At 48.9% G+C, this 24,180-nt stretch overlaps 1 protein-coding gene across 1 annotated transcript in view; it reads left to right on the top strand.

Annotated features, from left to right (window-relative positions):
- Positions 1-24,180, top strand: part of LOC147685343 (LITAF domain-containing protein-like) — a 334,366-nt gene that overhangs the window by 105,089 nt on the left and 205,097 nt on the right. Inside the window, exon 2 of the mRNA XM_086941274.1 lies at positions 3,220-3,314. The gene's annotated coding sequence lies outside the window, so the exon portion shown is untranslated. The remainder of the gene's footprint in view (positions 1-3,219; positions 3,315-24,180) is intronic.

Below are 24,180 nucleotides of genomic sequence, written 5' to 3'. Positions count from 1 at the left end.
AATCTGCAGCAGCAGGACATACGAAGATCTAAGAGCTCTTGCCGGTTGGTAGTGGTGGAGCCTATTACTAAGATATTTAGGAGTGAGAGGCTCTGAAAAAAAATCTCTATGGGTCTAACTCAAGACTTTAAAAGGGGTGTGTTTCTATGCTGGCAGCCAATGTATCTTTTTGTGGCGTGGCCTGATCTATTGTCTATGAGGGGTAGGAAGGATTAGCCTTACCAAAGCATTCTGTACCATCTGCAGGCAGTCTAACAGGCAATTTGACAGACTCAGATACAGGACATTGTCATAATCGATTTGAGAGTGATTGTTGCGTGCACAGTGGTTTTTCTGGTTTTAGTCGGCATATAATGCAAACCTTTCTTCAGTATTCAGATCAGTAAAAAATGAAGTGTCTGCTACTGACAGTATTTAGGGGTGGAAAGATAATTTACTGTCAAATTTGACCCCTAAATTTTTGGCTACTGTTGTGGGCTTTGGAGCAGAGACCAGCTTTTCTAGGCAAGGATCATTGGGCAGGTCCTCAGCTGCATGGCCAAACAATAGTATCTTCAATTATTCTGAGTTGCATTTAAGCATTTTCTGTTCATCCAATTAACTACGTCGACCACGCATCTCTTAAACGCAAGTTGAGCCACTTCAGCTTTTCTTCCTAGGGAAAGAATAAATTGAATGCTGTAAGATTCAATGATGGAAGGTAAAAGGGGAGGAGCGGAGGTAAATGTCTCCAAGGCTAACATTTGTTCCCTTTCCTAAATAAATGAATGGAACCATTTTAAGGCCATGTTGCCAACCCACAGCTCAGCAAGCTGAAGAAAATGTGACTTATGAGAGACCTATGAAATGTCATTGACAGATCTAACAAAGTGACAGGCAGTCATGGATGTAAAAAGATCCTGATGGATTCAGTCTCTTCTAAAGGAGCTGTTCTTTGACTGGAAGCCTGGCTTGGATGGTTGAAGCAGATTGAAATGTTCCTGATAACTAGATAGCTGGGTGTTCATTATCTTCTCCAACATCTTGGAGGCAGGAGGCAGTAGAGAGAGTGTCTTCAAATTAGCAGGGTTCGCCGATGGTTTCTTCAATATCTGTATCGAGAGAGTGTCTTCAAAGTAGCAGGGTCTGCCAATGGTTTCTTCAATATCGGTATCGCAACTGCCTGTTTCCACTTTTTTGGTACCTTGACTGCGGTGATAGAAGAGTCGAAGATTGCATCCAAAACTGGATTTATCACATCTGCCACCATAGTTAAAATGGATCGTCTGTCCATGAACCTGTGATAGTTAGCTATATTTTATTGTCATGATATCCTTTTTATTATCTTGAAAGTGATCTTCGATTCTGTTGAATACAATTAATATATAGATAAGGCTACCTGACATTTAAAAGTTTGAAGATATTTTTATGGAAAATTCCATGCCGTCAGCCTTACTTGAATTGGTCAGTGAGAAGACGATGCACTGGGAGAGAGATTTAAAGATGATGGCCACCCTACCACTATAATGTCCTTCCCTATTCAGATGTACTATAAAATAATCCAATGGGATGGCCAGGGAAATATCAGAATTAATCATATCACTCAGCCAAGTCTCTGTAATAAACATACCCGGGTTTAGATCACAGGAGGCTGAATATATTCTATGAGTGCTTGAGTAAGGAACAGACATTAATGAAGTATGCATGTAATTTGGCTTTTAGTTGAATACGAGATGTAGTGACACTTGGGGGATTAAACTATAATTTAACCAAACCCTCACTCAGAGGTCGAAGCCCCCAAAGTTCTTATACTTGAATGTAAGATTGTGATAGAATTTGCAGTAGAACCGGCAGCATGACATGCACTGGACACGATCCGGACACGGACAGTGCAGACTGGTTTGCCTTTGGCACACCTTCGGAACGCCACCAGCGTGCGCATTGAGCGAGTCGTCTGCACAGCCAGCCTGGTTAAGTAGGTTGCTGTCATTCCCTGGTCACTAGAGAGCTCACCTGCTAATTTTTAAAAAAAAGAATTTATTTACTTAATGCGATTTTCTATAGTGCGAACATTACCCGAAGGTGTCAGAGCGCTTTACAAAAGAACCAGTTGCGATACAAAAGAATTTAGGATTACATGAGTTACATAAAAGATACAAGCAGGAAAAAAATTTGCAAATGTACAAGTTGTAAAGTCACTCAAGGAAGCTACAAATGGATACACTCTAAGAATTGCATAGGAATGGTAGTGATTACAAAGGTCTACTACATATACTAGTGGTTAGAGATTTCTCTATATACATATATATATACAAATAGTAGATTTTCTCAGGATACCATTTTACCAGCGATTCGGCTTGTACAAGTATATATCACATATTTACAAAGTGAAAAGAGAAATAAAAAATAAAAAATAAAAAAATACCACCACAAGCATTGAAAACGCTGTGTTGCAGTTGCAGGCCGGTCCTGGCCTGAAAGGCATTATGGGTGTTGCCACATATTATAGTAGCGGCTCCCCCGCTGCTTCGGAGGGAGCCGCAATCTCACTGTGGCTTCGCCGCGTCTCCCGTTCTTGATGGGGGGCCCGGTCCAACCCGGACCCCCAGGTGACGGGATGTTTCTTGTTGGGGAGCCCGGTCCCATCCGGAACCCCAGGGGATTCATGGCAGATCGGGGAGCCCACACCCGGCTGCTCCTACAGGTGAGTGGTTTTGTTACAGGGAGGTCAGGTCCCACCCGGACCTCCCTCGAGGCTCCTGTGCCTTCTGCAGCCAATGGAGCCCACCGCCGGTTACTCCGGCTGGCTCCCCGCGTGGCCCGCCCCTCCGGGTGCGGCCGCGGGAGCCGGCATCTTCAGTCTCAAGATGCTCAAGATCTCACTTCAAGCGATGGTGGCTTGAAGTGCAGGGGGTAAATGAGCAGCTTACTGGACACCACTCTCTCCAACAACAAAACTCGGACCGGAGAGCAACGTGGTTGTTGGGTATTCTCAAGGGAAGATTCCAAATATTGAAGATTACTGTGTTGCAGAATATACTTGGAAGCCCATACCCTATGTTAAGCCCTAAATGAAAGTTCAAGAAAATTCAGGGTGTCACACAGCAGATCAACTTGGTATATATATTGAAAACGCTAGTTGTTTTGTTTCGAACTATCTTTAGCTTCTTATCCCATTATGTGGGTATTTAATTTTGTATGCTTTCTTTTGACATGTACTTTTGTTTGATTTCCAAATAGAACCTGGCAACACAGTAACAAACAACCATTCGCCCTGTGCCAAGACATTACACAGACACAGTGCCAGTCAAGAATACGGATAAGCATTATATTTGGTAAGTTTATTAGCTCTGTTTCTGGGAACTGGGAGTTTCCTATCTCTGTAACTTGCACTGGTTATGTAAACAGTCTCTGTTTACTCTCATGAATCATACACAGGATACACTGGCCAGGATTTTTTTTAAACGGTAGAAAGAACCTCTCAGATTTAAAGTGATTTTTAATATTGCGGTTACCACTGTTTATTGAGCGTTCAATTTTCCTGGCACTAGAAATGTGTAATTTAACATTTAAGGTTAATATAGGATGTCTGCAAATTTACCTTGGTATTTTCGTTCTTCCAAGTGACCAGAATTTAGGGGGATATTAGCAAGAACATTGTTAAAATTATCACTGTTTTAGTGGCAGGAAAGTGACGCTAAAACGGCGATAATGTGCTTGCTAATATGCGTTATAGAATTCCAATAGAAGCCCAGGTTAGATATGCTGCACGTTATTTACAAATATATACACTATCCTAGCTCTTCAGTGGGTCTTCGTGGTGCTTTGATTACATGTCTCAACCGTGTCTTTGGAAACCAGGGACAGGCAGTAGAAGTGTCCATGACCTGCGTTGGTGATCAAAGAACAACAGCAGCCAGGGGTCTTCACTTGTCCTTTCAGACCTAGTCTCTACATTGACATCAGTGCCTGAAGAATGATGAGCCACATGTCGGAAAGTGAGGAATCTCACATAATGGACTTCCCAGGACTTTGGGTATTCACCATGTGTCTTTTGATGGGCACAACATGAAATGGTTCAGCATCAAAAGGAGAATCAGACTTCTGTTGCTTATACTGACAAACAAGCAGTCGATCTCCCCAAGTTAATGTAACGTCTTTTACATTTTGATGCTTGTCTGCACAGGCCTTCATTTTCCTTTTACAATTCAAGTCTCTCATGTGTGTTTCTTCCTCAGTATTTGATCCTCCATTGAGGTAACCTGGTCATCATGGCTTTCCCAAACATCAAGGTTGCAGGGCCTTCAGCTGTGGTTGAGTGAGGGGTCGAAATGTAACCTTGAAGAGTCAACTTTAAGACAGTTTTAAGATCAAGGTTTTCTATACAGCAAGCTGAACAGCTTTCTTAATAGGGATCATGAAACGTTCGACAAGGCCATTGGCCTGTGGCCAAATAGGGTGGTCTTTTGATGCTTCTTATTAGGATGACTGTTAAAAGGTGAGATGTTGTCAGGATACAGGATTTTAAACTATTTTATTATCGTTTTATTTTAGTCCCATAGGACCCACCCCAAGGACTCTAATGAGTCTTTGGGGCGGATCCACTGGATGACACTGCTAGTGGGAGAGTGGTGGGCACTCCCTTTATTGCGCATGAGGGTTTGGCTGGCCGTCTCAGGCCGGCCAAACCCTCATGTGCAGTGAAGCTCTCTCCAGCCCCAGCTGCATTGCCGGGGCTAGAGAGAGCAGGCACAGGCTCCCAGTCTACCTGAGAGCACAAGTTGCCACCGCTCAGGCCAATCTCAACGCTGCTTTCATGCAGCGTTAAGATTGGCCGCAGTGCATTCTGGGAGCCTGTGCCCAGAGCAGGAAGAGTAGGATGCAGCGGTAGATGGCAGTGGGGTTGTTAAGATAAGTTTTTTTTATTTTTTTTGTCCTTGAATCCTCCCTCCCTCCCCACCTCCCTCCTCAGGCCTGCCTGCCACCCCCACTTTGGTGAATGTCGTAAGACTTCAAGGTCGCAGGCACACCCCATATCGCGAAGATGCGGTCTAATCTCTTACTTTTCTTGAGAGATAGATGAGGGATCTTCTATTAATTAAAAACGTGAATATTCATCAACAATAACTATGAGGTGATGTCTGCTGTCAAGAGGACTGAAAAAGTCAATAGCAGTTCTTTCCCATGCATGTGTTGGTAACACTGACATGTTTAAGGTGTATTGAGTGGTTTTTGATGACAGGCAGTTGCATAGATTACAGCCCTTCAATTCTCTTTCAACTCTCTTGTCAACATGTAGAAACCAGACTCGGTCTCAGAGAGCTCGTTTGGGGGCAAAAATACCACAATGTCCTTTATGGCGACTTCAGTTATCTTTTGTCGCAGACTCTCAGGAATGGCAATTCTTCAAACTCTTAGAATAATGCCTTACTTACTAATTGACAGTTCATCTTTGACATTTTTAAACTTCTGCTATTCACTGTCACAGGTAAGAGATGGAGAGTGCTGGTACCAAGACTGATGTGTAATAATGTCTTTCAGTTGTAGCATGTCACTATCTTGACTCATGGCACTGACAATTGGTTCCAATGAAATGGCAGCGAGGTGCGTGATTTCACGATAAAAGATTCATACAGCTTCTTCACTGTCCTTTTGGGTACTATCCCTATAAGAGAAACCCAAGGATTAGGACCAGTGGAATACTCAAAAATGTCATGTTTGTGTAAGGATTCAAGTTCTTTTTCAACATCTTCCTTTAAGTGACATCCAATTTGTTAGTGTCTTTGATCAATAGAACTGGCGTCTTCTTCAATGAGTAATTTGACTTTCCCAGTCCATTAAACAATGAAGGGATTTGACTTACTATTTCATAAAGAGCATTCATGTTATAGTGCACTGATATTAGTCCCATATCAGCAGCTGTGCTGAAACTGAGTAAACAGGCTCTTGATGCCGGACCGTGAGTACATGAATCGGTGCTAGTACTTTTGCTTTCTGGTGTTTCATCGTTGCTACAAATGCACCTTGACTTTTCAGTGGCGTCAATGCAGCCCATGTATACACTTTCGTTTTTGATGCCATAAGTGGGCGCAATGGAGACATTTCATAAGATTTATCCTCAAACATAATATTTATTGATGCACCACTGTTGATAATTAAAGGTTTTTACAATCGTTGACTTTTAGTGTGATTTTCAGACTATGTTTGAATGACATTGGTGCTTTGTCTTGTTGACTTTTTTGGGACTGGTATTTCAGTCCAACATGTGTACGTTTGTCTGAAGAAAACATTTACATGTCACAACCATCTTCTTAACTTTCACTTGACATTGTTACTGAAGAACTGTTAGAAGAAGACTTAGATGCCGTTTGGCTTCATTTGGTGTTGATTTGCCTCATTTGGTTGAGACGCTTGGCCATGTGGGCGTGCATCGAAAATCTGTTTTGAAACGTTCTGGTAGCCGTTTTGTCTTTGCGCCATGACACACTTGCTATTTTTCTTTCTCCTTGCTGACTGTTACAAAATTGTTCTCCTTTCCACAGCCTTTGCAGATCTGACTCATGGCAGGACATTTACCTTTGTGGGAAAATGAAAATCACTCTGGGCACCCCTGTCCTCTATGTGAGCAGCTTGTAAATGTAAATGTGTTTGTATTTATATAGCGCACTTCTACCCTGAGGTCTCGTAGCGCTGTATTCATACCGCTGTGGAACCCTTCCTGACTTTCCTGTGAGATGTCCACTCCTGGGCACCCCCAAGGTGAAGCCAGACATCCAAGCGCTGCTGGGGCCGTTGTGGAGATTAAGGGCCATATGTATCATCCTGACCATTTGCGATTTCTAAATAGCGATTTTTAAGGAATCGATATTTAGAAATCGCAAAATGGTATGTATGTAGGAAATCGCAAATTTCCCATTCATTTCTATGGGCCAGGAGTCTGAGAGAGCGCAATTTGAATGAAAAGTATATCTGTACCATATTTACAAGCATATAACGTAAACGTAGAATCTATAATGTGAAGTTAGCATTTGTAGTATAAAGTTAGCCGATGCAACATGAGTAATAGGAAATGTATCTGTATTTACTCTAGAATATGCATTAGAATTAGAAAGGCCCGTATACGTAGTGGGCTAATATAGAAATGTGTAGAAATGCTTAAGAACAGTAGATCTGAAAGAAACACGTTAGTGTTAGATTCCTTACCTTAGAATATCCCCAGGCGTCAGTCTGGATCCGGAAACTTTTGCGTAGCAGTACCCCTGCGCGTCGGTAGGCGTCGTCTGCAGGCGTCCCCTGCGGCTCCGCGTCCGTCGTCGGCGTCGTGCGCCGTGATGACGTCGCTGGAGTACATAGACGCCGCCTCCGCGCGCTGACGTCAGTTCTTCTTTTTTCCGCGCCAGTGGACGCAGATCTGAAGAGCAGTACTCCGGTCTTTGACCAAGTTTTTTGATCTTTTTTCTCTGTTGTGCCTGATAGGATGCCAGGGTTTAAGAATTGCGATGGCTGTGAGCGCACGATGTCGGTCACAGACCATCACCGCCTCTGCCTCCGGTGTCTGGGCCCCGACCACGACGTGGACTCCTGCGTCGACTGCCGGGCCCTTACCAACAAAGCTAGGCGGGAGCGGTCCCGCAAGCTACTGGAGCTCCGGGTGTCGGCCCCACGTCGGGACCGGGAGCGGTCCCGGTCCGGCCGGAGGTCGAGAGAGCGTTCGAGGGAGCGGTCGCGGAGCCGCGCCGGGCGCTCCGGAAGTCGGCGCCACTCGTCATCCTCGTCAGGTAAGAAGCACAAGAAGTCGGGGCGTCGTCATCGTACCCCCGACTCCCCCCGACGCTCGCGCGATGCGGCCGGGGGCTCGGGTGACCCCAACCCTGCGGCTCCGCGAGAGTCGCCGGCGCGGCCTGCCTCATACCCTCCGGTCCCTGGGCATGGTGCGACGCCTGAGGAGATCGAGGCGTTCCTCATGGCCATGAGGGCGCTCGCTTCTCCGACGGGGCCTACGGCGCCTTCGGGCCCAGTGCTACCGTCTGGGGGCCCTGGCGGTTCGGGTGTCCCTGCCTCGGCGCCGTCGGGTGCTCCGGCCCCGGCGCCGCCAACGGCTCCGACCCCGGCGCCGCAGGGGCCTTCGGGATCGGCGCCGGCTGGTCTTCCGGCCTCCCCGGCGCCGTTGCCATCGGGGTTACCCCCGACGCCGCCCCCGCGCGGCGCCGGTTCTCCGCTGCCGGTTCCGGCCGGCGGTGGGGTTCCGACGCCGGCTCCGGGCGGCGCCGTCCCCTTACCTTCTCCGACGCCGGACGCGGCGCCGGACGGGCGTCGCTCGACGCCGGTCCCGGCGCCGATGGGGCCCATGAACCCCGAGGAGCCGGTCTTCATCATTGACTCCGAATACGGAGAGGATGAGGAGTACGGTGAAGGTTGGGAGGGGTCCGAGGACCCTCTGGCTCGCGAGTGCCAGTATGACCCGGACTGGACAGGTGACTTGGGGGATGCCAGTGGTTTGGACGACTCCCCTAACCCTGGTCTGATCTCTCCTCCTTCCGTGGCATCGGTGGAGGGAGCTGCCTATTCTGTGGTGCTGATGAGGGCTGCCAAGGCCTTAAACCTTGAGCTCCCCGTCGCGGCCGTGAGGCCTAACATCCTCACCGAGGTCTTCAAACCGCAGTCATGCCCACTGGAGCCTCTGCTGCCGTTTAATGAAGCCTTGTCTGACGTTCTGTTGGGCACGTGGTCCAGGCCCGCTTCAGGTGCGCCTGTTGATCGGAACGTGGCCAGGCGCCACCGTCCTTGTCCGGACGACCCCAAGTACCTGTCTACCCATCCCACTCCTGAGAGTCTGGTGATCCAGGCCTCGACCTCCCAGTCCGCATTCCCGTCGGCCCCGCCCGACCGGGAATCCAAGAGGTATGACCAGTTTGGCAAAAAGGTCTTCTCGTCCATTAGTTTGGGCCTGCGGTCTTGCAACACCGCCTGCCTCTTGGGCCGCTACACCCACTCTGTGTGGGATACGGTCGCGGAGCTGCTGCCAGAATGCCCCATGGAGGTGCGGGCAAAGCTCGGTCAGGCTGTGGCTGAGGGCCGAGATGCTGCGAAATATTCAATTCGGTGTGGTCTTGATACGACCGACTCGCTGGGCAGAGCTATGTCTACGACGGTGGCGATTCGTCGTCACGCCTGGCTGAGATCCGCCAATTTTTCGGCTGATGTCCAGAATACCCTGATGGACATGCCGTTTGATGGCTGTCACCTGTTCGGTGACAAAGCGGACCACGCGCTGGAACGCTTCAAGGACTCCAGGGTCACGGCCAAGTCCTTGGGTCTCTCGACCCAGCGTCAGCAACCGGGTTCGTTTCGTCCCTTTCGTGGCCAAGGAAGGGGCGCCCCCACACGTGCTGCCAGCCACGCGCCGCAACAATCCTTCCAACGCGGTGGCGGCCGTGGAAACCGCCGTGGTGGCGGTCGGGGACAACGGCGGGGTCAGACCACACCTTCCCCCGCAGCATCTACCCCAAAATCCTCCTAGTCCGTGCTTTCGGCCCCATGTGACGCCAGTGGGTGGCAGGGTTCGCCATCACCACGCTCACTGGCGCACGATCACTTCGGACAGGTGGGTGCTGCAAATTGTCCGAAGGGGCTACTCCCTCCCCTTCGAGACCTCTCCTCCAGCCATGCCACCGCAGAACCACCGTGTGTCGGGGGACCACTTGACACTTCTGCAGGAGGAAGTTACGGCCCTCTTGGCCAAGGGGGCCATCGAGCGCGTTCCTGGGCCAGAAGTAGGGCGTGGTTGTTATTCCCACTACTTTCTGGTGCCCAAGAAGGACAAGGGGGGCCTACGTCCTATCTTGGATCTACGGAACGTCAACGGCTTGCTCCGGAAGGAGAAGTTCAAGATGTTGACGTTAGCTCAGGTCTTGGCTGCTCTAGACCCGCAAGACTGGATGGTAGCGTTGGACTTGCAGGACGCCTATTTTCACGTCCCCGTCCTGCCGGCCCACCGGCGTTACCTGCGGTTCACGGTAGGCCAGGAGCACTTTCAGTTTATCGTGCTCCCCTTCGGCCTTACCAGCGCCCCACGGGTGTTCACAAAGGTGATGGCGGTGGTCGCAGCCCATCTGCGCAGGTTAGGGGTTTCAGTCTTCCCCTACCTAGACGACTGGTTGTTGAAGGCGGGCTCGCCCCAGACAGTCGTCCACCACCTTCAGATGACGGCAGACCTCTTGCACGACCTGGGGTTCTCCATCAACGTGCCGAAATCACACCTGTGTCCCTCTCAAAAGCTCCTTTTCATCGGAGCGGTTCTGGACTCGGCGCAGTTTCGGGTTTATCCTCCGGAACGGCGGGTTCGGGATATTCAGGCTTTGATTCCCATCTTTCAGCCGCTATCCCGAGTCTCGGTCAGGTTGACGCTGCGGCTGCTGGGGCTGATGGCTTCCTGCATCCTTCTGGTGCATCACGCCAGGTGGCGGATGCGGGCTCTGCAGTGGGACCTGAAGTTTCAGTGGGCCCAGCATCAGGGCAACTTGTCCGACCACGTCTTGATCTCGGAGGGCACTGCGAGACAACTGCAGTGGTGGCTTACGGACCGCGATTGGGTCAGGGGCAAGTCCCTCTCCCTTCCCCAACCGGAGCACGTTGTCGTGACGGACGCGTCCCTCCAGGGCTGGGGTGGCCACTTGGGAGAGGCAGAGATCAGAGGCATCTGGTCTCCGGCGGAGTCCCGGCTCCATATCAATCTGTTGGAGCTGCGGGCGATTCGTCTGGCACTGAAGGCATTCCTCCCCTTTGTCAACGGGAGTGTAGTGCAGGTGTTCACCGACAACACCACCGCCATGTGGTACTGCAACAAACAGGGCGGAGTGGGGTCGTGGACCCTTTGCCAGGAGGCTCTGCGCCTCTGGCAATGGCTGGAACGTCAGGGCGTGACTCTGACGGTTCAACACCTGGCAGGTTCTCTGAACGCCAGGGCGGACGAACTCAGCCGTCGGTGCTCGATGGATCACGAATGGCGTCTGAACTCGGACGTGGCGCAAGGCATCTTTCTGCAATGGGGAGAGCCTTGGTTAGATCTATTCGCCACAGAAGAGAACGCGCAATGTCATCAGTTCTGCGCGTTGGAGTTTCCAAGACGGCACTCGCACGGCGACGCCTTTCGGCGCGAGTGGAGTTGCGGTCTGTTATACGCCTTTCCGCCTATACCACTTCTGCCCAGAGTGCTGAAGAAGATCAGGCGCGACCGGGCCCAAGTTATCCTTGTGGCTCCGGACTGGGCTCGAAGGTACTGGTATCCCGAGCTACTCAGCATGTCAGTCGGTCCCCCGATCCGCCTGCCCCTTCAGGAGGACCTTCTGTCGCAGCAGCAGGGGACGGTCCTCCACCCGAACCTGTCCAGTCTCCACCTCCATGCTTGGAGATTGAGCGGCGGCAGTTGAGGCCATTTGACTTGCCTCCTGAAGTCTGTGATGTTATTCTGGCAGCCAGGCGTCCCTCCACTAAGTCGGTATACGCCTGTTGGTGGAACAGATTTGTGGCATGGTGCACAGCAAAGGCTGTGGATCCTCTTTTTGCCCCTCTTTCGGAGGTTCTTCTGTTTCTTCTTTCTCTTGCCCAGCAGGGCTCTGCTCTGGGCACTATCAAGGGCTACCTTTCTGCCCTTTCAGCCTTTTTGAGGCTTCCTGATCAGCCTTCTTTGTTCAAATCCCCGATTGTAACTCGATTCTTGAAAGGCATCACTCACATGTTTCCACCTGTTCCGTTTGTGATGCCTCAGTGGGATTTGAACCTGGTTCTAACTTTCCTGATGTGTGCTCCCTTTGAGCCCCTTCATTCTTGCCCTCTCCGTCTCCTGACTTTAAAGACGGCTTTCCTGGTTGCCATCACCTCTGCCAGGAGGGTGAGTGAGCTCCAGGCTCTTTCTGTCCAACCTCCTTTCCTGTCCATTCATCCTGACAAGGTGGTTCTGAGGACTAGACCTTCTTTCCTGCCCAAGGTTGTTTCGGCCTTTCACATCGGGCAGTCCATCACCCTCCCTTCCTTCTTCCCGCCTCCGCATCCTTCAAAGGATGAAGAGCGGCTCCATCGTCTGGACCCAAAACGTGCGCTTTCATTTTACATGGATCGCACACGCCAGTTCCGGGTGGATGACCAACTGTTTGTTGGCTACGTGGGTGCGAAGAAGGGACGGGCGGTTTGTAAACGAACCATCTCTCGATGGGTCGTCCTCTGCATCAAAGCGTGCTACTCTTTGGCTCGGAAGGAGCCTCCTGTTGGGCTGAGGGCCCATTCCACTCGGGCCACGGCGGCTACTACTGCCCTGGACCGGGGAGTCCCCTTGCAGGACATTTGCCAAGCGGCTACGTGGGCCTCGCTGCACACCTTTGCGAGGCACTACTGCCTGGACAGTCAAGTCCGGAGGGATGGCTTCTTTGGCCGTTCTGTCCTCCAGGACTTTCTGGTGTAGTTTTGTATTGGTTCGCAGACCCACCACCGGGGTTGGTATTGCTGGGGTATGTATTCTAAGGTAAGGAATCTAACACTAACGTGTTTCTTTCAGATGAACAAGTTACTTACCTTCGGTAACGATATATCTGTAAGAAACATTAGTTAGTGTTAGATTCCTTACCGAACCCACCCATCCTCCCCGTTCTGCGAACTGATACCTAGGGTTAAGGTCATCCCTTTCAGGGCCCTAGTTTTTACATGGCACCAGTGTTGGTTCTCTCATGGCTCTGCGTCTCCTGGCGCGGAAAAGCTGTGTGCAAAGAACTGACGTCAGCGCGCGGAGGCGGCGTCTATGTACTCCAGCGACGTCATCACGGCGCACGACGCCGACGACGGACGCGGAGCCGCAGGGGACGCCTGCAGACGACGCCTACCGACGCGCAGGGGTACTGCTACGCAAAAGTTTCCGGATCCAGACTGACGCCTGGGGATATTCTAAGGTAAGGAATCTAACACTAACTAATGTTTCTTACAGATATATCGTTACCGAAGGTAAGTAACTTGTTCAACGTGCTGAACAGAATGTACGTATGTAACTATTAAACGGAGAAAGCGGCGAAATGTAAAGTGAAGAAATGTGCAGACTATATAGCACTGTGTAAGAAACGAGAATGTAACGTTGTATTTTTATGTAACATGGATTCGCTTATAATCAATAGTTTGCTAATTTGATTATATATATGTGTGTTAAAAGTTATACCGTGTAGAAGAGTTTGTAGGAATGTTAGAATAGTGTGGTCATGTGTGATTTTAACCTAACTGACCAAGGGTTCGCAAGAGTGTAGTCCGCTGCATGTAATTTAGTGGGCTCACAGGAATCGGGGGATAGCTTTGATCTGAACGTGCGAGCCAAGAGTCAAAGGTCTTGTTAAATTTAAAGTGACAATGCTGGACGAAGTTTATGGCCTAAGTGAGATAAGAGACGCTTGGAATTTGGGGTCTTGTTTAGAAGTGACCGTTCACAGGACCAAAGGAGGTTATAATCACAACGGTAATGAATAGAGCTCTGTTGAGGTGATAGACTTTGCTCTGAAAGTGTCAACTGGAATGTCATGAAGTCACCAGCAAGAAGACGAAGATGGCGCCTAAGAAGTAAGGTCAACTTAACGGACGACGCGAAGAGATGAAGCTATGGAAAAACCCAGAAATGAGATCACGTGAAATGTATACGTGGTGGGCGTCAAAGGGGCGTTCCACCCATACTGTGATTGTGTATTTAGGGACAGCACCCTGGGGAGGAGAGGTAGGAGCGAGCGCAGAACAGCAGAGCGCAAGGGAGCAGTAGGCCGAGGACCCTTAGAGAGCGGATGGGTAGGCAGAGAGGGTACTGCTTCTCGATATAAGTTACCATTAGAGGCTAAGAGAGTTTGAACTTCTTTGGAAGTCAAACTGCTGACACCTTTTTAGGTAAAGAACTTGCGAAGTAGGGATGTCACCTAGCATAGAGTAGGGACAGATTTAACTTGTTTATTCTCTTTTTTGTAGATGACGCAACGGATCCACTTTGTGTCTATGTTATTCAATTTGCTGATTCTGGAATTGATTTTAATCGTTTTCTTTTGTAGACTTAGATTCTTTAGGGAATTTATGTTCCTTTTAGTTCCTGTATATTTGTTGAATCTTATCCTGAGAGGATTGTATATGCAATTGATTCTGATTTTATATTAAACTTTTTAAACTTTATCAGTCGTAAGTGGTTCTTCAGAGTTGCGTCAGTCTATGGGGTTGATTTAACCTATGCGGGGTTTGCCTTTTACTCAATGACAGATAATAATCGATCCAAATTGGATGAATGAGATAAGTATCTAAGTGATCAGAAAAGATATCAAAATCTCATTCCCCGCAGTTGGTAGCAGAGAAAGATGGTTGGCTTCTTGAGGAAGGCAACCTAGGTCAGGTCTAGATTACCCCAAGGTCCCTAGTCATCGACGACCAGAAGAAGAATCCCTGCCGAAGAAGGCGCTGACGGTGCGTGAAGAGAAAGGCAGCAGAGTCGGTCGAGAGTGAGTATAAGGGTCATGCGTTGCCAGATTGCGGTGTTTTGTGTTGTACTTGTGTTGTAATGTCAAGCGGAGTTGAATGCCTGTAGTGTGATTGTGGGAAGGTTGTGAGCGCGCGCAACCAGATAAAATCTTAAGTCCAGAGAAGGGCTTAAGTGGTTCGGGTGTATCGAACACCCAGAGTAATTGTCTACCATTGTAAAGGGGATCATGAGGTACCATTGATCGCCCGCAGGACCGTTGATAGGGGGAGTGTCAGAGTGAGTGTATGAGTAACGGACGCTGGTCGGACGTTTACTGTGTGTGAGTAACCTATCAGTTAAGGCGAGCGTCTGAAGTGAGAGGAAGACGTCTCGCCAGTTGAGGTGACAATTACAGTTAGACTGTGGACGTACAGTCACGGAAAGTGATCGCTTGGTCGGAAGTAGTCATTTTTCGGTGTATGAATGAGACGCATGCAAGACCGCGAGACGAGCTGAGAAAGGAGGGGAACTGCTGCAGAGGGGACGAGTGACGTCAGCGTAGAGCCGCGCTGGGATTGGCCGGTTGGTGTAAAACCGCGCTGGGATAGGCTGGTTAGCGAGAGCCGCACAGGGATTGGTGGTTGTCATCGGGAAGTAAACAAGGAAGAGAATAAGGGAAATCGTAGATTATCGAAAATGAAGTGTTTTAAGCGTTTAAGGGCGATCTTTAAGAGAGATAGAAGAAACTTGTATGCAGGGGAAGAAGCCCCACCAGAAGGCACACCAGCTTACTATATGGCTGTGAATGTAGGCTTACACTCAATACTATGGATCTCCGAGTGGAGTAAGCTAACAGAAGGAAATGAGGAACTGACGTTCCTGAGATACGGGACGTTTAGGTTAGAAGTATTGAACCAACTGAAAGCGGTAATGCTCGCAACGAGACCTCTACCGAGGCCAACACAGTTCGAAGCCCTTAGTGCATGGTTTAGAGCGGCACACGAAAAGAGCTTGAATAGGCGCCAAGAAAGAGTGAGACGATCGGTAAAAGCAGTGCAGGATGCTAAATGGGACGATGAAGCTAAAAAGTGGAGGGTGCAAAAAATAGAAGCAGACAAACTGTACCCAATGCTAGAGGCTACGGGAGAAAAGAAACCTCTAGAGGAAGATGAGGATAGCGAGCCGGATGAGGATCTGATAGAGAGGCTATTATTAGACAGACCACCTCCGTACAACAGGGAAGCCGAAAGTCCCGAACTACAGCAAGGGGACGGGGCTAGGTGGGGGGAATATAAACCGCTCCCCACATCAGAGTGGGACCCCAAGAAAGGTGAGGAAGTACCTCAATCTAGTCCCGTACAGAGAGTAGTAGGAAGATTTGTGGTCCAGAAGGTGCCAGAAACGCAGTGCGCAAGGTCGTATCAATTGCCGGATGCTCTACAAGTACCTGTTACCATAGGTCCTATAGTGTCCATCTACAACCCAGAGGGAGCCCAGCAGGAGGAACAGGCACGATGGGACAGGGAAAGGGCAGAGATGGAGAGTAGGAATAATACGATCAATTCCCAAAGGCAGTTGCTAGGACCTAAGAGTCGGAGTACCCCAATGGATTCAGCAACGGGTCCCTGGATAGAACAGGGGGGTCAGAGAGGACAGATGGATCTGAGGGGACCGAAACCGAAAACCTTTAAGGAATTAAGGGAGTATTTGAAAGAATGGGATGCTGCCGAAGAGACTCAGAATAAAAGAATAGAAACAGAAGCAGAATGGAGAGATCAGGATAACAGAATCCTCTCTCACTGCGGAGCTGGCGAAAGCAGCCCGGAGTGGGAGGGAGGGAGTCAAGGAAGCAAAGGAGATACTTGCCATACCACCAGTGGCAATAGACAAATGTGCGATGACAAGAGTACAGGGTGTGGGGGAGTGCCTCGCCTCATCCTTAGTGAGGGAGAACGAAAGACGCAGGAGTACCGAGATAGTTTCAGGTGCACTCACCATGCCCCGGGCGAAAACGTGCGACATTGGAGTCACGAGAATATAGGGAGTCGCGAAGGGTCTCGCCATGCATCCGGTGATCACGGATGAGATCGCGGGAACATGGAGGACCGTGAAGGACCTTATCGTTTATTGAGCGACACCAGACAGCAAGGGAGTTGCAGTGATATAGAACAGAACGGAGGATCCTATCTTGCATCTAAAGAGACCGAGCCGAAAAGACAGAATGTAGTGATGGGGAATAGATCATTGTTCCACCACACCCCAAGGGAAGATGGGAAAGCTTGGGATCTAGAGAGGTGGGAACAAAGAGAAGCAAGGAGGACGCCTCATAACTCACCTGCGCCTAGACGTAGGACGCGTAGTGGGGGTGAGAGGGACGTAAACGAACAACCTAGGAGTGAGGTACTGAGAGCTGAGATAAAAGCAAAACGGCTCGATGTAATGAGTTTAAAATCAGAGTTGGAGGAAATAATAGACAGCACATTGCCAATGGAAAGGATAGAGCTGTATGAACCGGATGAAATACTGTTTATGTCTAAGGATGTTACTCGGAAAGCGAGGTCAGTTCATGAAAAATTATCTGAGTTGTCAAACAGGTATATGATAGACCTATCACGAACTAAAGCTTTACAGGGTAACCATAGGCTAAATTGCACGGATCAGGATCTAGATGAGCGTAGGACGATTGGGCTGAAAATACACATAAAGGAACTGATCCTGAGTATCAGATTGTGGAGGAATTTGGATAAATGGGAGGAAAGATGGTCCAAGAGGGGATCTGTCAGAAGGAGTACACTTGCGAGGTCCCCGGATGGAGAGCTAATGCGAATGGAAGCTTTCCCTTTGCGAGAAATCGCGAACGGAAGCTACGTGCATGTGCCCTGGAGTAGGGGGGATTTAGCGGCATTTACCAATTCCTTTCCCAAGCTAAGGGAGAATCCCGTCGAGTGGTACAAGCAGGTAGAGAGGTTCGTGAAGATCTCTAAGGTGCTGTGGGTCGACTTGAACACCCTGTTTGACATTCTATTACCCAGAGATTTGTGGACGGCATGCAAACTTAGTGTCGAATGGCCCATTTGTGAACCCGATAGGGATGCCCGGACGAATGGTCCATCAGAGAGAGTCATGGAAAAGTATGAGAGGGTAATTGCATGGTTAAAAGAGAAGGTGCCGTTGCAGGACATAGACTGGGTTAAGATAGATCGAACCACTCAAGAACCTAAAGAGACCGTTCACGAGTTCTATGAGAGATTGCTGAAAGCATTCAAACAGTACAGTGGGTTGGATGTGATGGATCCTAAAGACATAGGACAGTTTGTGTCGAAGTTTGTCCTGGGATTGAGACCAGACATAAGCCTGATGATTCAACAGCATTTGATTTGTTTGCAAAACAAACCTTTAGATGAAATTCTGAGGTATGCGAGGTACTGTAGCGATGAAATAGATTCGAAAGCAAAGAAACTTAAGGAGAAGCTGATGTTGGTGCAGATGCAATCAGCTGGAAAGGGTGGACAGCGGCAACAGGGAACAGGAACCCTAGGAAAGAAACAGAAAAATCAAAGCAGAGAGGAGGAGGAAAGACCGAGACCGAGGGTAGATATCGCGACACTGAAAAAGACAACGAGGTGCCATCAGTGTAACGAGGTGGGACATTGGAGACGCGAGTGTCCCAATAATGTCGAGACGGGGGAATTAGAACAGGAGGAGGATGAGGTTCAGAACAGCATGGTAAAGGGAGCAGCAGTCCCGAAGGGAAAGTTTATCAAAGGGGGGACTCAGACTCCTCGAGCCCAGTTCCCTCAACCGCCTCGCATTGCAAATGGAGGGAAAACCTATAGACAACTGCCACTGTTCGTAGGAGGGGAAGAATGCTACTACGTTGATCCCCTTACGGGACAACGAGTGAATAGGGAAGAAGACTGTACCCTAGGAGCAGCCCTGGAGGTAGACCAGAGAGGACCATACGTAGAGGCTGAGGTGGCTGGATGTCCTACGACCTTTTTGGTGGATACGGGGGCCACTCGATCCACTTTGAGATCGGCGGCAGTCCCAGGTCTGCCAATGTCGGGAGAGACGATCCAGGTGGTAGGAGTCGCAAATAGGAGAATGACGAATCCTCTGACCGAACCAGTGTCAGTGAAGATAGGGAAATACAGTGATGAACATCAGTTTGTGATCTGTGATTCTAGCCCTGTGTGTCTGCTGGGAAGAGATCTGTTGTGTAAACTAAACTGCACCATATATTGCACACCTGAAGGAGTAGAAGTGCAGACTAACGATGATGATGCCGATTTTAAAGTTGTAAACTCGCAGGGATGTGTGGAACTGTACCCTACCTTAACGGTGGAGGAGCTTCCACAGGACTTGAAGGAGATGGTGTCAGCTGAGGTGTGGGATTTTACCGGAGAAGAAATAGGACTGATCAAAGGGGTAGAACTGGTAAAGATCATGGTAAAACCCAATGCCGAGTATCCAAGAACACCACAATATAAGTTGACACCAGAGACAATTGCAGGAATAAAGCCTGTGATCGATTCCATGATTAAACAGGGAATACTGAAGGAGATCGTGGGAAGTCCATGTAACTCCCCGATTATGGGTTTGCAGAAGCCTAGTGGAAAATACAGAATAGTGCAGGACCTTCGAAAGATTAATAATATCGTTGTTTCATGTTGTCCAGTGGTACCGAATCCATCAGTGATATTGTTTCAGATACCGTTCCAAGCTGAATGGTTCACAGTGATAGACTTGTGCCAGGCTTTCTTTTCGATCCCTTTAGATGAGGAGAGCCAGTATCTGTTCGCTTTTAAGCTGGAAAATCGCGTTTTAACATGGTGTCGTATTCCCCAGGGGTATACAGAGAGTCCATCGATTTTTAACCAGCTGCTGAAGAAAAATCTTGAAAGTCTAGTACTGCCCAAGAACTCGGTTCTGGTCCAGTACATAGACGACCTCCTGGTAGCGTCAGAAACTGAGGAAGCTTGCAAAGTAGACACCATCACCTTACTAAATCACTTGGCCGAGAACGGACACAAGGTGTCTCCAAGTAAATTGCAGTATTGTCTGACCGAAGTGCAATACTTGGGCCATAGGATTGAAAAGGGAAAACGGAAGGTGTCTCCAGACAGAATAGAGGCGATCATGAAAATGAACGCGCCTAAAACACAAAGAGAAGTCAGGATGTTTCTAGGCATGGTCGGTTATTGTCGGCAGTGGATAGCCAACTTTTCACTGAAGGCAAAACCGTTACAAAAACTGACGCACAAGGGAGTGAGTGATCCGGTACCATGGGACAAAGATTGTTTGATGGCGTTTTTGCAGCTGAGGGAGGACTTATGTCGTGCCCCGGCTTTGGGAATGCCTGATTACGAAAAACCATTCTTGCTTTACTGCTGCGAGAGGGAAGGTTGTGCTTTAGCAGTTTTGGCCCAGATACACGGAAATGCGCGTAGGCCAGTTGCTTACTTTTCGGCTACATTAGATCCAGTAGCCGCAGCGTTGCCCGGATGTCTCAAATCCGTTGCTGCAACGGGTGTCAGCATTGAAAGATGTGAAAATGTGGTTATGGGACATCAGTTAGTGGTGTACGTACCGCATTCTGTGGAATTGTTAATGACTAGGACTAAGACTCGATTTACAAAAGGGGGTGGTGATGAACAGAGTGTCTGAATTGAGCAGACCACTCTTACCCAGTCCAAAGATCAGGGCTTGATCCATCACCGTTATTTATCTCACTGCCCCATCCCAGCTCAGAACTTGGCTATATGCAAATCAGTCTGTCCCTGGCCCAGTGCATCATGGGAACAGGGCAGACTAAACTACCAAGCCAATTCTTTACCAGAAAGGAGACAAGCTACCGGGGACCGGTTTCTGGCATTACAGCCTCTTCGGCCCGGCTTGCTTGAATCCTGATGGAGCAGTGAGAAAGGGACTCATGTCTGAGTATACCCTGCCACACCTATAGTGGCCAAAATCGATTTACAAAAGGGGGTGGTGATGAACAGAGTGTCTGAATTGAGCAGACCACTCTTACCCAGTCCAAAGATCAGGGCTTGATCCATCACCGTTATTTATCTCACTGCCCCATCCCAGCTCAGAACTTGGCTATATGCAAATCAGTCTGTCCCTGGCCCAGTGCATCATGGGAACAGGGCAGACTAAACTACCAAGCCAATTCTTTACCAAGCCAATTCTTTATCATTGCACCATCAGGATTCAAGCAAGCCGGGCCGAAGAGGCTGAAATGCCAGAAACCGGTCCCCGGTAGCTTGTTTCCTTCCCAGTGTAAGAATTGGCTTTTGTAGTTTAGTTTGCCCTGTTCCCATCATGCACTGGGACAGGAACAGACTAATTTGCATACAGCCAGGTTCTGAAACTGGGATGGTGCAGTGAGCTAAAAAACGGTGTTGGATCCAGCCCTGATCTCTTGACTGGGTGAGAGTATTCTGTTTAATTCAGAGACTCTGTCCCTCACCACCCCTTGTTGTAAATATTTTTGTCCACCCTAAGCGTGGAAGGGTATACTCAGATGTGAGTCCCTTGCTCATTGCACCATCAGGATTCAAGCAAGCCGGGCCGAAGAGGCTGAAATGCCAGAAACCGGTCCCCGGTAGCTTGTTTCCTTCCCAGTGTAAGAATTGGCTTTTGTAGTTTAGTTTGCCCTGTTCCCATCATGCACTGGGACAGGAACAGACTAATTTGCATACAGCCAGGTTCTGAAACTGGGATGGTGCAGTGAGCTAAAAAACGGTGTTGGATCTAGCCCTGATCTCTTGACTGGGTGAGAGTATTCTGTTTAATTCAGAGACTCTGTCCCTCACCACCCCTTGTTGTAAATATTTTTGTCCACCCTAAGCGTGGAAGGGTATACTCAGATGTGAGTCCCTTGCTCATTGCACCATCAGGATTCAAGCAAGCCGGGCCGAAGAGGCTGAAATGCCAGAAACCGGTCCCCGGTAGCTTGTTTCCTTCCCAGTGTAAGAATTGGCTTTTGTAGTTTAGTTTGCCCTGTTCCCATCATGCACTGGGACAGGAACAGACTAATTTGCATACAGCCAGGTTCTGAAACTGGGATGGTGCAGTGAGCTAAAAAACGGTGTTGGATCTAGCCCTGATCTCTTGACTGGGTGAGAGTATTCTGTTTAATTCAGAGACTCTGTCCCTCACCACCCCTTGTTGTAAATATTTTTGTCCACCCTAAGCGTGGAAGGGTATACTCAGATGTGAGTCCCTTGCTCATTGCACCATCAGGATTCAAGCAAGCCGGGCCGAAGAGGCTGAAATGCCAGAAACCGGTCCCCGGTAGCTTGTTTCCTTCCCAGTGTAAGAATTGGCTTTTGTAGTTTAGTTTGCCCTGTTCCCATCATGCACTGGGACAGGAACAGACTAATTTGCATACAGCCAGGTTCTGAAACTGGGATGGTGCAGTGAGCTAAAAAACGGTGTTGGATCTAGCCCTGATCTCTTGACTGGGTGAGAGTATTCTGTTTAATTCAGAGACTCTGTCCCTCACCACCCCTTGTTGTAAATATTTTTGTCCACCCTAAGCGTGGAAGGGTATACTCAGATGTGAGTCCCTTGCTCATTGCACCATCAGGATTCAAGCAAGCCGGGCCGAAGAGGCTGAAATGCCAGAAACCGGTCCCCGGTAGCTTGTTTCCTTCCCAGTGTAAGAATTGGCTTTTGTAGTTTAGTTTGCCCTGTTCCCATCATGCACTGGGACAGGAACAGACTAATTTGCATACAGCCAGGTTCTGAAACTGGGATGGTGCAGTGAGCTAAAAAACGGTGTTGGATCTAGCCCTGATCTCTTGACTGGGTGAGAGTATTCTGTTTAATTCAGAGACTCTGTCCCTCACCACCCCTTGTTGTAAATATTTTTGTCCACCCTAAGCGTGGAAGGGTATACTCAGATGTGAGTCCCTTGCTCATTGCACCATCAGGATTCAAGCAAGCCGGGCCGAAGAGGCTGAAATGCCAGAAACCGGTCCCCGGTAGCTTGTTTCCTTCCCAGTGTAAGAATTGGCTTTTGTAGTTTAGTTTGCCCTGTTCCCATCATGCACTGGGACAGGAACAGACTAATTTGCATACAGCCAGGTTCTGAAACTGGGATGGTGCAGTGAGCTAAAAAACGGTGTTGGATCTAGCCCTGATCTCTTGACTGGGTGAGAGTATTCTGTTTAATTCAGAGACTCTGTCCCTCACCACCCCTTGTTGTAAATATTTTTGTCCACCCTAAGCGTGGAAGGGTATACTCAGATGTGAGTCCCTTGCTCATTGCACCATCAGGATTCAAGCAAGCCGGGCCGAAGAGGCTGAAATGCCAGAAACCGGTCCCCGGTAGCTTGTTTCCTTCCCAGTGTAAGAATTGGCTTTTGTAGTTTAGTTTGCCCTGTTCCCATCATGCACTGGGACAGGAACAGACTAATTTGCATACAGCCAGGTTCTGAAACTGGGATGGTGCAGTGAGCTAAAAAACGGTGTTGGATCTAGCCCTGATCTCTTGACTGGGTGAGAGTATTCTGTTTAAATCAGAGACTCTGTCCCTCACCACCCCTTGTTGTAAATATTTTTGTCCACCCTAAGCGTGGAAGGGTATACTCAGATGTGAGTCCCTTGCTCATTGCACCATCAGGATTCAAGCAAGCCGGGCCGAAGAGGCTGAAATGCCAGAAACCGGTCCCCGGTAGCTTGTTTCCTTCCCAGTGTAAGAATTGGCTTTTGTAGTTTAGTTTGCCCTGTTCCCATCATGCACTGGGACAGGAACAGACTAATTTGCATACAGCCAGGTTCTGAAACTGGGATGGTGCAGTGAGCTAAAAAACGGTGTTGGATCTAGCCCTGATCTCTTGACTGGGTGAGAGTATTCTGTTTAACTCAGAGACTCTGTCCCTCACCACCCCTTGTTGTAAATATTTTTGTCCACCCTAAGCGTGGAAGGGTATACTCAGATGTGAGTCCCTTGCTCATTGCACCACCAGGATTCAAGCAAGCCGGGCCGAAGAGGCTGAAATGCCAGAAACCGGTCCCCGGTAGCTTGTTTCCTTCCCAGTGTAAGAATTGGCTTTTGTAGTTTAGTTTGCCCTGTTCCCATCATGCACTGGGACAGGAACAGACTAATTTGCATACAGCCAGGTTCTGAAACTGGGATGGTGCAGTGAGCTAAAAAACGGTGTTGGATCTAGCCCTGATCTCTTGACTGGGTGAGAGTATTCTGTTTAATTCAGAGACTCTGTCCCTCACCACCCCTTGTTGTAAATATTTTTGTCCACCCTAAGCGTGGAAGGGTATACTCAGATGTGAGTCCCTTGCTCATTGCACCATCAGGATTCAAGCAAGCCGGGCCGAAGAGGCTGAAATGCCAGAAACCGGTCCCCGGTAGCTTGTTTCCTTCCCAGTGTAAGAATTGGCTTTTGTAGTTTAGTTTGCCCTGTTCCCATCATGCACTGGGACAGGAACAGACTAATTTGCATACAGCCAGGTTCTGAAACTGGGATGGTGCAGTGAGCTAAAAAACGGTGTTGGATCTAGCCCTGATCTCTTGACTGGGTGAGAGTATTCTGTTTAATTCAGAGACTCTGTCCCTCACCACCCCTTGTTGTAAATATTTTTGTCCACCCTAAGCGTGGAAGGGTATACTCAGATGTGAGTCCCTTGCTCATTGCACCATCAGGATTCAAGCAAGCCGGGCCGAAGAGGCTGAAATGCCAGAAACCGGTCCCCGGTAGCTTGTTTCCTTCCCA

The sequence above is a fragment of the Lissotriton vulgaris genome, chromosome 10 (assembly GCF_964263255.1).
Source record: "Lissotriton vulgaris chromosome 10, aLisVul1.2, whole genome shotgun sequence".
NCBI lineage: Eukaryota > Metazoa > Chordata > Amphibia > Caudata > Salamandridae > Lissotriton > Lissotriton vulgaris.
The sequence above is the reverse complement of the archived record's forward strand: the minus strand, read 5'-3'. Positions and strand labels throughout refer to the sequence as shown.